We start from the raw sequence: 13,445 nt of genomic DNA, 5'->3' as shown, positions 1-13,445 counted from the left end.
CTCTGGGGGGAGGGCTGTTGGAAACGCTATATAAAGAGCTGAAGTGTGTAATAGAAAGAGACAGCATCATAGTGAAGAGAATATGAGAGAATAAGAGCTGTGTCGTCTTTCCTGGACTCTGCTGGACAGAGTCCTGGCTCGCGACACTGTACAGCTAAGGACAGAATCATTTGAGTGAAGTGGCAACCTAGAGAATGGGGGAAAAAAGAAAAAATATGTTAACAGCTATACCACTCACAGAGAGTTAGTAACCAGAATGTATAAATAACTAAAAGAACCTTAAACATCAAAACACAAACAAACCCAGTTCAAAACTGGAGCAAGGAACTGAACAGTGAGTCCTCTAAAGATGAAGAACAAATGCCTGAGAATTATTCTTAAAATGTTCATCTATAATCATTAATTAAATGCAAAGTAAAACCACATTAATGTCTCATCTTACCCCATTCTGAATTGCTAAGTCCCAAAAGCAAAGACAAATACAAGAGGAAACTCTGCTACTATCAACATTCTAAATAAGTATAGCATCTAATTGTATTTTAAGCACTTATCCTTATGTTCACAAATAAGCATAGCTTTCACCCTCCTTTTTACAGTAGATGGAGTCTACTCCAGAGATTTGGGCCTAGTCAAAATGCAGATAATAAATGCGATAAGGCACCCAGTGCAACCAGTAATCTACAACACAAACCTAACATTTAAGCTTTAGAGAACATCTTGAAGTAAGGAGAATTAAAAGAGCCAAATGACCAAGGACCAATACACCTGCTTCAAAACATTATATTCTAGATAGAAAAAGGATGCATCACCCACAAAATCTCAATGTGGGTACTTAAATAAGATCTGGAAAGTGATAACATGTGATGATTTGTCAAAGGGATGGGGGAAAGGAGCCACCTCTAGATGAAGGGAGTCTTTAGATGATGTGGATGGAGAATCAGTTTTCTTTGGGGTTGAGTTTCTTGATATAATCTAGTATCAAATGGTCAGTTTATATGCATATGATCACATCTAAATGAAGGCAGTACATTTCATACATATATATATATATATATATGTATGTATGTGCATGTGTGTGTACAACTATAATTATAGAATAATTTGTGAATTTGCGAAGAAATTGAAAGGAGAATCAAGGAGTTGAAGAGGTCAGAGAAGAAGGTGGAAATTAAAAAATAAGTTGTTTTAATGTTCTCAAAAATTATCTATAGTATTATTTTAAAAAGTATAATGACTTTTATGTTATGGTACCAGTATGAGATCTTGGGTACAAGAAATAAATGGTTATGGATTAACAGTGATAGTTTTTCTGTGCAAAGTTCAAACATAAATTTTGCTGGTTAGCTTGTATTGTCAACTTGAAAAAAATTAGTCACCAGGAAAGAGGGAATGGCAAGAATTATCTTTATCATATTTGCCTGTAGATGCATATGTGAGGGCATTATCTTTATTGGTCTGCATTTAAAAAAAAGGGCTGTTTACACGTACACACACACACACACACACACACACACACACACACACACACACATGAAGGATGAAGGTTCAGGCTCAGCTCTCTGTGAGTTACGGTACCATCACTAGGTAAGTGGCACTGGGCTGTATAAGAGAGCTAGCTGGGTGAACCAATGAGCAAGTCAGTAAGCAGTCTTTGCCATAGGTTTCACCTTTGAGTTCTTGTTTAAATTTCTGTTCTGACTTCCCTCCTTGATGTATTATAACCTGAAAGTATAAGCCAAATTACACCTTCTCCCTCCACTATAACATTTCATCAGATTATTTTGTCACCAAACAGAAAAGCAAAGTGAGCATCTACCATTTTCTTTAAATTAGGGTCCTCCAAAAACTCATAATCAATAGGATGTTTTTATATGTTCTAGCACATTATTGGGGGATCATGACTGATTACTGTAGAGAATAAGTGCCATCTGATACTTGAAATTAAAAATCCATTAGTGTGATTACTGATTCCAAGGAAGAGTAAGGAGCTGGTAAGAAGCCCAAAATCTGAAGTCCTGACTCCCAGTTCTTCTTGTATTCGAGAGCAGGGGAATGAAGGAGAAGCAAAAAGAGGCTGCAGAGAGGCATGTTCATCACATACTTTTGTTCTTGATACCTCAAAGTATTGGGTGCTGATGCATATTGTTAAGAGATGGTATGTCTTTTTAGTAGTTCTAATGATAGAAATGTCAATTTTCTTTGTGAGTACACTTGCACACAGCCACAATTTCCCTTACCTTATGAAGTAAAGGGGAAAATTTAAAGTTAATAAAAGTGCTAAGAACTTTTCTATATCTAATTAATGTGAATTTTGTAAACACCATTAAAGTAACTTGTAAAATGCAGGAAATCACTAAATGATTGAAATACTCTCTACTGCTACATTTTGATAACTTAGAATAAATCACAATTAAAATATTAATATAACTAGTAGAGGGAGACTAATAAATTCATATCACCAACATTCATAGTAATATATACTACTAAATTTTAAGATAAATGGCAGTTTAAGAAACTTAATATTAGTTATTAGAATGATATGTGGTCATGAATTTTGAAAAAATAGTTTAATGGCTCCCTCCATATTTTAATAAGAATAAAAATATGTTTTAAGATGAGCTAAAATAATAGTATTGTAAACTTTTAAAAATATTTTATTCATTATTTTTATTTTATATGATTGAATGTTATGCCTGCATGTAGGTTAATGCCACTGTGTTGTGCAATGCCCACAGAGGACAGAAGAGGCTGTCGCATCCTCTGGAACTGGAGTTATTGACAGTTGTTAGTTGCCATGTGGGTGCTGGGATTCAAACTGGGGTCTTCTGCAAGAACCGTCAGTGTTCTTAACCTCTGAGCCATCTCTTCAGCCCCCATTTATTATTTTTATGTGTATGTGTGTATTGCCTGTGTGTAGGTAAGTGTACCTGTGTTGCGTGATGCCCACAGAAAACAGAAGAGGCTGGAGGACAGAAGATTCTGTCGGATACCCTGGAAATGGAGTTACAGACAGTTGTTAGCTGCCATATGGGTGTTGGAAATCAAACCCAGGTCTTCTGCAAGAACAGCTAGTGTTCTTAACCACTGAGCCATCTCTCCAACCCCTATTGTAAATGTTTAAAAGGAAAAAAAAATGAGATTGGAGATATGAGAATTTGTGAAGATCAATATTTTCATTTTTTAAATAATTTTGTTAATCATCTATATGCATGATCATATGTGCATCTAATGTTAAACATGCCCATTTTAAACATCAATTTAAATTTTTGAATTTCAAACAAATTTATAATCTAAGATACAAATTTAAAATTCAACACTTTTAATTTTGTTTAATTAGTTAATCTGTGATAGAACAAATACAAATTATTTATATACTAAATAACATTTTATTAGTGTTTTATGTCATGATTAGGAAAGGGTTATACAGGAAAATGAATTACTTATATTTGCAAACAGTATAGAAGCAAATTCATAATGGCATCTGTAGAAAATATTCTCACTCATGTTACGACTAAAAAGCCATGTTGCTTTTCTATGACTGCTCCTCAACTATTTCAACATGGTATTCATCTTTATGACAGAGAAAACTTAAACCAATTTGCTTAGTCTCCTGCCAAAAAATCTGTAAACTGTTGGAATTAGAATGAGTTATAATATTAAATTCATCTTTAATTAACAAAACATTTTCTATATTCCAGAGACTATAACAACTTTAAAAAATATTAAATTTATTATTCTTACTTTTGTGTATGACTGTATTCCCTGCATGTATTTAAGTTAAAAGCTTGTAGATACCAGAAGACCGTGTCAGATTCCCTGGGACTGAGGTTACAGACTTTGTTAGCTAGTATGTGGATACTGGGAATCGAACCCAGGTCTTCTGGAAAAACAGCAAATGTTTTAACTGCCAAACCATCTCGCTAGGCCCTTTACAATTATGAATGTGACTTAATTTATATAATGGCATAAGAAAATACTTGGGACAAGCATTCATCCAATTTAACATGGCAAATTTGGTCCAGAGCAGTGGTTCAGTTAAAAATAAAAAAACAGGCCCAGGGTCAGGTGTAATGATGCGTGCCTTTTAATCCAGCACTCAGAAGCAGAGACAGAGGGAGATATATGTCTGCAAGGTCAAGGCCAGCCGGATCTACACAGGGAGTTCCAGGCCTAGCAGAAATCCATAGAAAAACTGTCCCTAGAAAAATAAAGCCAGTTATGCCTCCTATATATAATCCTGGCTTGTGGGAAGCAAAGCCAGAAAGATCCCAGGAGCTGGCTGACCAGTCATTCTAGTTAATTGGTGAGGACCAGGTTCAGTAGGAAATATAAGAGCTGGAGAAAGATAGAGAAGTACCAGAAGTCAACTTCTGTCCTCCATGTATGTGCACAAACACAGAGAGAAGGAGGGAGGGAGGGAGGGAGAGAGAGACAGGCAGAGACAGAGACAGAGACACACAGAAAGAGACTCACACATACGTTATTTTGACATTAAAACATATTTTTGGTCTTGTTGGAATAAGGACAGAATATCGTCTCCAAAAACATTGAGATTATGAGGTAAAAGGAGGTGATAATGTGGGAAAATGGGCATATTTTTTCTATATCTAATAGATGAGAACTTTGGCAACTGGAAGCATGATAAATGGCAGTTGAAAGCCCCAAACTTCAGCTCACTTAGCTTTAATCATCTCACTGATCTATGCAGGCAAACCCCAGAGTACATGGCTAATATAATGTCCCTCTGAACCCATTCCAGATCATTCCGTGAGGAAATAGCATTTTTATCTTCACAAAGAGCAAGCCATCTCAATTACCCATGACCATTAAGAAAACATTGAGTGGGATATGGTGATTTTAGTTGATTTAAATCTTTATAACTTCTATGATGTAACATTTTTATTAACTATATTATTTCACTAGTGCATTCTTCAGGCACTGTGAAATGACATTATAGTTAAGTACTTTCTTGTGCTTAACAAGATCCTTCAAAAGTTCTTGTTCTATATGCTTAAAGACAAGTGAGGAAACGATAATTTCAATTAATATGTAAGAGATGAAGGTGACCTTAATAAGTTGTAAAATTTTCACTTCAAGTTTTTAGATGGAGTTATTTTTGAATAATTAATATGTGACCTTCTCACCTGCACCCAACATTTTAGACAATCCAGCCCATCAAATCTCTGTGTTGAGACAGAGTTTTATCTAGGGACCGAGTTATTATTGGTTCCCTAAGAGACACATGCCCTTCCAACATTTCATGCTAATGAGTAGGTTGAGTTCACTAGAATCATTTTAGAAAGGGACCAATTTTTATACAAATGGAAGCATTAATATAAAAGCTTCTCCCTTGACTGTAATGTGCAATATCCTTATTTGAAATACTTATTTGATTTAGCCAGCAGTTGCCCCATGCTTTCCAGTTTGATTGCCTCAAACTTGGAGGTTAAAGAAAAATTTAAACACATTAAAATATTGCACATTACCTCATGAAGAGAATAGTAATCAAACTCCATTATGTGCTTTGATACATTTAAGGAGTAGTTAACATTAGAAAAATAGTAAAACACTGCAGTTTTAGTGAATTTTCTTTGTCTCATAAAACTTTTACATTTATAATTAAACATGATACTTCAGACAAATTAGTCAATATAAACATAATTTTAAATAATCGATGTTAATTATGTACAAATAATGGTAAACTGATATTCTAATATTACATATTTCTGGTAGCAAAATAATAATATTATTAATGGTATAAACTCTTCTAATAATCATCTCATAGATAACAAAATAACTTCCCAATTGCTTAGGAAATTAAGTTAGAGTTCTTAATTATTCCTTTTAGCATAACAAGGTGAAAGGAAAATATGACAGGAGAAGGGAGAGAGTAGAAGGCTGTCACATCCTACCTTTAATAATATAATCATAACAGAAAGAAAGATTTCTGTCTTTGGAGGAGACAAAATCAAGCCTAGGTTTTAGATTTGAAGCTCAGTGCTTGGGGCCTCCACCTTACATCTTGCCTACCTCCTCTTCTTCCCTAATCCCCAGTAGGCATTGGAATCCAGTGCTAGGGCCAAAATACTGAGGCTCATCAGTAAGTAGAAATTAAAGCCCTATTATGCAGGCTTGAGTTCACGGACAAGATCTCCAACTCAGTCCAAAATCAGAGTGAAACGTATGTGCCAACAGGACAGATTTAATAACCAATCAGCCAGTACTAGTCCCAGGCTTGGAATGCACCAGAACCTGTCCGTTACTGTGCAGCGTAGCTGTGATATTCAGGCACAAGTCAGATTATCAATAGCCTTGGTGGCCAATGAACTGTCAGTACATCCTGCCCTTTAAATTCCAGATAGCACAGTTAGGTTGAGGCTGACTCATGCAAATTTGATTACAGAGCTATCCTGACAATAGTAAGAGACCTATGTTCCAGCAAGTTAGACTCCTTTTTTGACCTACATCATTGGTCGCTGTTGCTCTCCTGATACTGTGTATGTTCTTTAAGTTGTGAAAATCCGGTCATATTGACACACATCAGGTTAGCTAGCTAACATTCTGCTTTCACCAACTGTATCCCCACCTTAGATAAAGAAGTCCATAATATAACATCTCATTTTATGGCCATAGACCAGGATAATTGGCATAAGATTTTGTCATGGAACATAGTGCTATGTATATGAAACTGAAAATTGAGCAAAAAATAATAGTCCTTAAATAGTCCTTAACTCCAATCCTTCTTGTCAAACGTAATACTGAAAGAGCTCTGGTTCTTTTAACAGATATACAGCCCCTGTCTAACAGGCTCCTATTCCAGTTAGTATCACCTGAAATAAATTGCAATGATCCTATGCAAAAGTTCATCATGGCGATAGGTGCCTCACAACAGTGTGGTCCGTCCTTGTTCTTGTCTCAGTGTGATCTTGATTTGGTGCTTGTGGACTCATGTTTTGAAACAGCTTGGTAAAATTAGTAACCTACCAGATTAGGCATCACATAGGAGTTTGGAGACAATCCATTTGCCATGATACTTCCCAGAGTCAGGTTAGTGTCCTTCAGCACCAAAATGTAAGCTGATAATTAAGACAAGAAAGTGGCTCTACTCTTGTCACATGGAAAGTCATTGGGATTTATTACTTATTCTGGTTACTCTCTTTTTCACTCTAAAAAATAGACTAAGTGTAGTTGTTAGAAAATTGGTCTCAGATTGAACTCTATTACTGAAAATATGACAATGCGCTAATAGTGCATGTACAAAGCTAGACCTGAAGGCCAGCCAGTGATGAATTGTTGTAAGTAATAGTAGACGCAGGAAAGATAAATAGGCTGTTTAAAAATTTGGAAAAGAAGATGATGAACCTCACCTGATTTGAAAAACTAGAATTAATAACTGTTCCTTGGAAGCCTAGATGATGCTGTCTACCAACAACTATCAAGAGCTTTCAAGAAAGTATGACTAATATGTAAAACAAAGTACTAGAAACAGACCAGATAGTATTGAGTAAGAGAAAAATCTCAAATAAGGAACTTAAAACAGCTGCTTAAATAAAATGCAAGGAGCTTGAAGAAAGCACTGATAAATATTTCAGTATTCTGAAAAACTAAGATGGAAGATTATTTTTTTCTGGTCTTTTTGAGACAGGGTCTCCCTGTAACCCCAGCTGTCCTGCATTCACTATGGAGACCAGGCTGGCCTCGAACTCAGAGATCCGCCTACCTTTGCCACCTCTGCCTCCCAAGTACTGGGATTAAAGGCATGCACCACCATGCCTGGCATGGATGGAAGTTATTTTTAAAAATCCATTAGAAATTATTGAGTTGGAAAATATACTCAGCTAAATCAAAATGTGATAGAAGTCATCCTTAATGGGAGCCATGAAACAAAAAGTAATGTGAGTCAAATAAACCATTTGTAAATGTATATTGGAGGAGAGGAATGATAAGGAAGAGGATGCTTTCCAAGCTTTAGAAGTGTTAAAGAAGAAATATTGGGGCTGGAGAGATGGCTCAGGGATTAAAAGCATTGGCTGATCTTGCAGAGGACTTGGATTTGATTTCCAGTACCCATATGGCAGCTAACAAACATAGGTAATTCCACTTCCAGGGGATCTGACGCCGTCTTCTGACCTCAGTGGGTGTTGCTTAACGTGGGTGCACTTACACACATGCAGGGAAAACACTCACACATAAATAAAAACAATAAATAAAAATTTTAAAAATGAGGAAATGCTAAGGGTGTAGGAATTCAAAAATTATTGAAAACCCAAAACATGCAAAACCCATGATTCAAGGAAATTCGATCCGGCAACTTCCAAATTCTAGATACAAATACAAAGGTCAAAAGGACACAAGGATACAAGGTCACAGTCAGACACGACTCAGTGAAATCTCCTGTAGACATCTTATAATCAAGTACTATAGATCAAATATAGAAATTTCAAGCTATGAAGAAAAAATTAGCATTAGATAGCAGATAGGCACGTGCTACTTTGGCCTCTCCTCAGAAACACTTTAGGCAAACAGACGGTAGCATGAGATTTCCATAGTACTAAAGGAGAGATCTTTTGAAACAAGAATTTACCAACTAGAAAAGTATTAGTTAAAAAGTGAAGGAATATTGAAGTCATTTATAGATAAGTACAAGTTGAGAGATTTTCACTAAACTTGTTCAGTAAGAAAATTAGAGAAAAATTTTCAAGGGAAAGAAACCTCAGTGAGTACGAATAATGCAGAATTATGGAACTCAATGATAGTAGTAATTATAGAAACTCAGAAGGCATCAAAATTGTGGAAATACTATGTAAAATAGCCCGAAATTTAGTTTTAATAATAAAAAAATTATAAATATAACATATACATGATTATTCTAAAGGCAAGCAACATAGAAATAGGGAAACTGAGACACCAGTAAGTCACACTGTCCTGAGCAGTAGAATATCAGTGAGGAATTTTGTAGATGTGTCAGCATTTGATGTTTTCTTCATTTTTCTGTTTATAGTTTCAAAGTCATTGTTCGGCTAAGTTGCTATGTTTGTAGCAACATCCATGAGTTCCCTACATACTGATTGGGACCCTAGGAGCCAGGAAAACGGAAAACCATGGTGGCTCAGGAAAAGAAGGAGCTGAAGAGAGGGGAGTATGGCAGCCAGATGTTACCAAGGGTGAAATGGGTAAAATCGGGGTATTTAAATGGGAAAAAGAAGCGAGGATTATATGAGGAACGGTGTGTGTACAGAAGATGTTTTCCAAATTTTAATGACAAATGGTGTTTCACTTCATTTTTTTGCCACATGTAGTTAGATTTATTACCAGAAACTCAGCAGTAATGTATTACTTGGTTGAAGAAAAATTTTTTATAAATTTCCATGTACCTATCCATGTTTCCCAAACTCTTTGTAATTAAATAATTTCAGCTGTCATTTCTTTTTGAAAGGAACATTTAGCCACCCTACAGTCCTTTCTCTATATTCCCTCATTTATGTCTTTATATTTCTAAAATAAATCAATAATGCCATATGACCACTAAATGCAAATGTTAATTTTTTAAATATCTTATTTAAAAATATGTTTTGTTGTAAATATTATTTGTATGTATTATTGAATCCAATATGATGTTATGTATATTATAGAATAATCAAATAAAATTTATTAATATACTCATTAACATATCAAGAGCATGCTTATTTTTGAGTATAGTTACATTACATACCATCAAACAGCAAAATTTATTTCTCTTATGTTACTGAAACATGTAGATTTGTCAATATCTCCCAAACATCTGCCATTCCCCTCCCAATCTCCCAGCCCCTGGAAACCACTATTCTGTACTCTAGAGTTTGATGTGTTTTTTTTCTTCTGTTTTAGTGTGGATATGTGAAGAAATTCACTTTTTTTTTCATTTTAATTTATGTTCCTGTCATATTTCATTCAGCAGTGTCCTACATTCTTGTATACTCTGTAGTATACAACAGTGAGAATCTTTTACTTTCAAAGATTTTATTGTGCACTTATGCAAGACTGTTTGCTAATTGACCCATTGATGACTCAGAACATGAGTTCAAATTTTGGCCATTGTGAAAAATACTGTAATAAATATAGAAGTGCAGATGTCTCTCTCATACGAATTAGACATCAATCAAATATGTATCCAGAGGAGGGATTTCTATATCATATGCCAAATCTAAGTTAATTTTTGAAACATCTCTCAATGATTTTAATAATAGCTATATTAACTTATTTTTCCACTAACAGAATACAGAAAAATCTTTCCCTAAAAATCTTTCTTTCCTTAAATATTCTTCGAAATTTACTCATTTTTCCTCTGTTCATTGTAAATCTAGCATGGTTAATGTGCTGTCTCATTGTGGTTTTTATTGGTATTTCTTTACTAATTAGCAATGGTAAAGAGTTTGACACGCTATTAATCATTTGAATGTTCATTTAATGAAATAACTATGTAACTACTTGTCTTTTGTTTCCACTATTGTTAAGCTGCTTTACTTACTTAAATATTTTGAAAACTAAACCATCAGAGTTATTCTAGGTATTTTTCCATCTAACAGATTATTCTTCACCTTATAGTCTATGCTCTTTAAAAACCATTTTATTGTAATAAAATCTACTTTGTCCATTTTATCTTTGGTAAAATGTGTTTTATATATCAAATTCCAAAAAGAACTATTTGCCACAAAATACTATCAAAGGTTTATTCTCATATTTTTATTAGCCGTTTTATAGTTTCAGCTGTAAAGTTTAGAATTTTCAACAGTTTTGAGTTAATACACAGTTTTCTGCATGTGTATGCATACTGTTCCCAGCACCATTTATTGATGAGACTATAGTTTCCCTGCTGTGTTTTCAGAAAAATAAGTAAATAAATAACCAAAGTTCATTGACTGTAGACATGAAGCCTGATGGCAAAATTCTTCCACCTCCTTTGTCTATTTATGTGCCAGAGCCATGCTGCTTTGTGCTGATAGATTAGCTCCAATGTGCTGCTCACATTGCTCATGATTGCTTTGAATATTTGACAACCTTTATGGTTTACTACAAACACTGGAGATTTTAATTCTTGTCCTATGAAATGCTTCATTGGTATTTTGATAATTATTCCTAGAATTTGTATTTTACTGTAGGTAGTATTGACATTTTGACAGTATTAGCTTTCTTCTTGTCAGTTAACATGGGATATGTTCCTATTTGCATTTCTTAAAATTATTTCATGAATATTTAAACCCCTCATTATGCATACACCAAAAAAACAAAACAAAGCATTATTTTGTGGAGCTTGTTAGCTCTTTAAACTTTTTCATGATTTAAATATATAATGATTATATGCAGCCATTGAAATTTTATAATTTGATATTATAACATATTGACAGATATTAAACAAAAAGAGATAAATATTTGTGAAAAAAACAAGAGATAATATGAACTTTCAAACATAAATCTCATGTTGTTCTACAGAACAAAGACAGTAAAGGTATTATTCCCATAAACAAGATAGAGTGCTCAAGTTAATCTTAGCCTATGAATATGGAAGGTCAATTTGATCAAATAAGACATATATCTACTTACTTTGACTTTGTACTTTGAAGATAGAGCTTGTTAGATCCACTTAGTTCAGAATGAGAGATAAATGCCAAATAATATTAATATGCTTTGTACTTTAATGGCTAAAAAATAGCATCAGAATTTAGGTCCAAGAGGTCCCTCTAAATTTTTTTGCTGGCAGTGGGTTTGTTCTCAACCCTAAACTCCTTGTTTATGTGTCATGAAATGACATGTTATGTGTTTATGCAATCTCACACACATGCCTTTGCTCAGTATACCTTCCACTTTGGAGTCTAAGTTTCTTTATTAGATTTCAGTATCAACTTTTAACAACCACCTTTAGAGAGATTCTGAGAGATTGAAGAATAGAGAGATTGAGAGATAGGGGTTAATAGACAGATAAAGCAGGAAGACATGAAGGGGAATTAATATTAGGAATTAACTTATGAGATTGCAGAGAAGTCTACACTCTGTTGAGAACATGAACAGCCAGGAACCACAGACAAGAGATACTATTTCCATTTTAGTCAGAAGGTCAAATGTTGGAAAAATTCTCTCTTCTCTGGTGGAGGTCAGTAATTTTTTTTTAATTACCTCCAACTGTTCTAATGAGGTCCGTGCACACACAGTCAGTAATCTTTCTGGAGAGGAGTGATCCGAATTCTATTTTCATCTAGTAAATACATTACAAGGACTTTTGTTTTGTGGTAGATCTTAGCTGTTCATGTCATAAAAATGTAAGTATGTGGGATGATGAGCATGATAATTTATTTTACTCTAATAGATATTTTACTATCTAGATGTGTCACATTGCATCATGTTTTAAGCTGCAACAAATATGCACTATAAAAGTCATTAAGAATAAATTCAATAAAACTCATGGCAGAATATCTATAGCAATAATCAAATACCTGGGTACAACAAACTATCCAATTTGACACAAAGGATTGATCATTACAGGACAGTATGTGATACACATGCTACAAACTGAGACCTGAAGCTTAGTACTTTCAGCGTGCCTTGTTAAATGCAAATAATTATTACACACCTCTCTTCCTACACCAGACTGCTACTTCTTTCCAGGATATGTCGTTCCCTTCTTCCTTGTAAACACGGTCTTTGAATATTGTGCACACAAGTGTGTCTTTAGTTAAAAAAAAAACATTTATATATAACTTCCTAAGATTCAACTAATGGCAATGATGAAAATGCATGTATTTTTCCAAAAAGGGCTTTTAAATGAATGCGGTCTTCTTCAGTTTTCTATCTTATAAATGGAGTTTGGAGTAAATTAACTTGAATACATTTGAGCAGCTGGATACTCTTCAGCTGATCTTCAAGTGCAGGAGTGATACACTGCCTCAAGTTCAATTACCTGAGAAGGTGGGTTTCTCCTTGTTGGTTGAGACACCAATATTTTTTTTTATATATATATATGTTGAGACACCAATATATTAGTATATATATATATGTATAAAATTGCAGTGTTGTATAAAAGAGAAGAGGTTAGAATTCCCTTTGACAAAGATGGAAGAGGTCCTTGGGCTAACAACCTGCATATGCTTAAGGAATTGCCACCTACTTTGTGGCATCTAGCCACTTTTTAAAAAAATCTTCTGCGAAGGAGTGTCTCTAGACACACTGAACAGGCTCCAGTGGACAAACTTACTCTGAGTGACATTAGGGCACACAAAACTGACTTGATTTATGACATTAATATATATGACAAAATGCATGAATTCCTGTCGGCAGGGTACAGGGGGGATGTACATAGTGAATGAAGGCTAAATACTCATTCTTTCCTCTTTATTACCTATTGCAGAAAGGAGTGTTTTATTTCTCCCAAAATCTTTATGTGAGCTCCACTATAAACCCTATGCATATTCTCT

At 34.4% G+C, this 13,445-nt stretch overlaps 1 non-coding gene across 1 annotated transcript; it reads left to right on the top strand.

Annotated features, from left to right (window-relative positions):
• Positions 1-13,040: 13,040 nt before the first annotated feature.
• LOC115070217 lies at positions 13,041-13,163 on the top strand. The gene has a single exon (XR_003849414.1). It is a non-coding gene; the product is annotated as a U6atac minor spliceosomal RNA (small nuclear RNA).
• Positions 13,164-13,445: the final 282 nt, after the last annotated feature.

This window comes from Nannospalax galili, unplaced genomic scaffold (assembly GCF_000622305.1).
Source record: "Nannospalax galili isolate Female #2095 unplaced genomic scaffold, S.galili_v1.0 scaffold293, whole genome shotgun sequence".
Classification (NCBI taxonomy): domain Eukaryota; kingdom Metazoa; phylum Chordata; class Mammalia; order Rodentia; family Spalacidae; genus Nannospalax; species Nannospalax galili.
The sequence above is the reverse complement of the archived record's forward strand: the minus strand, read 5'-3'. Positions and strand labels throughout refer to the sequence as shown.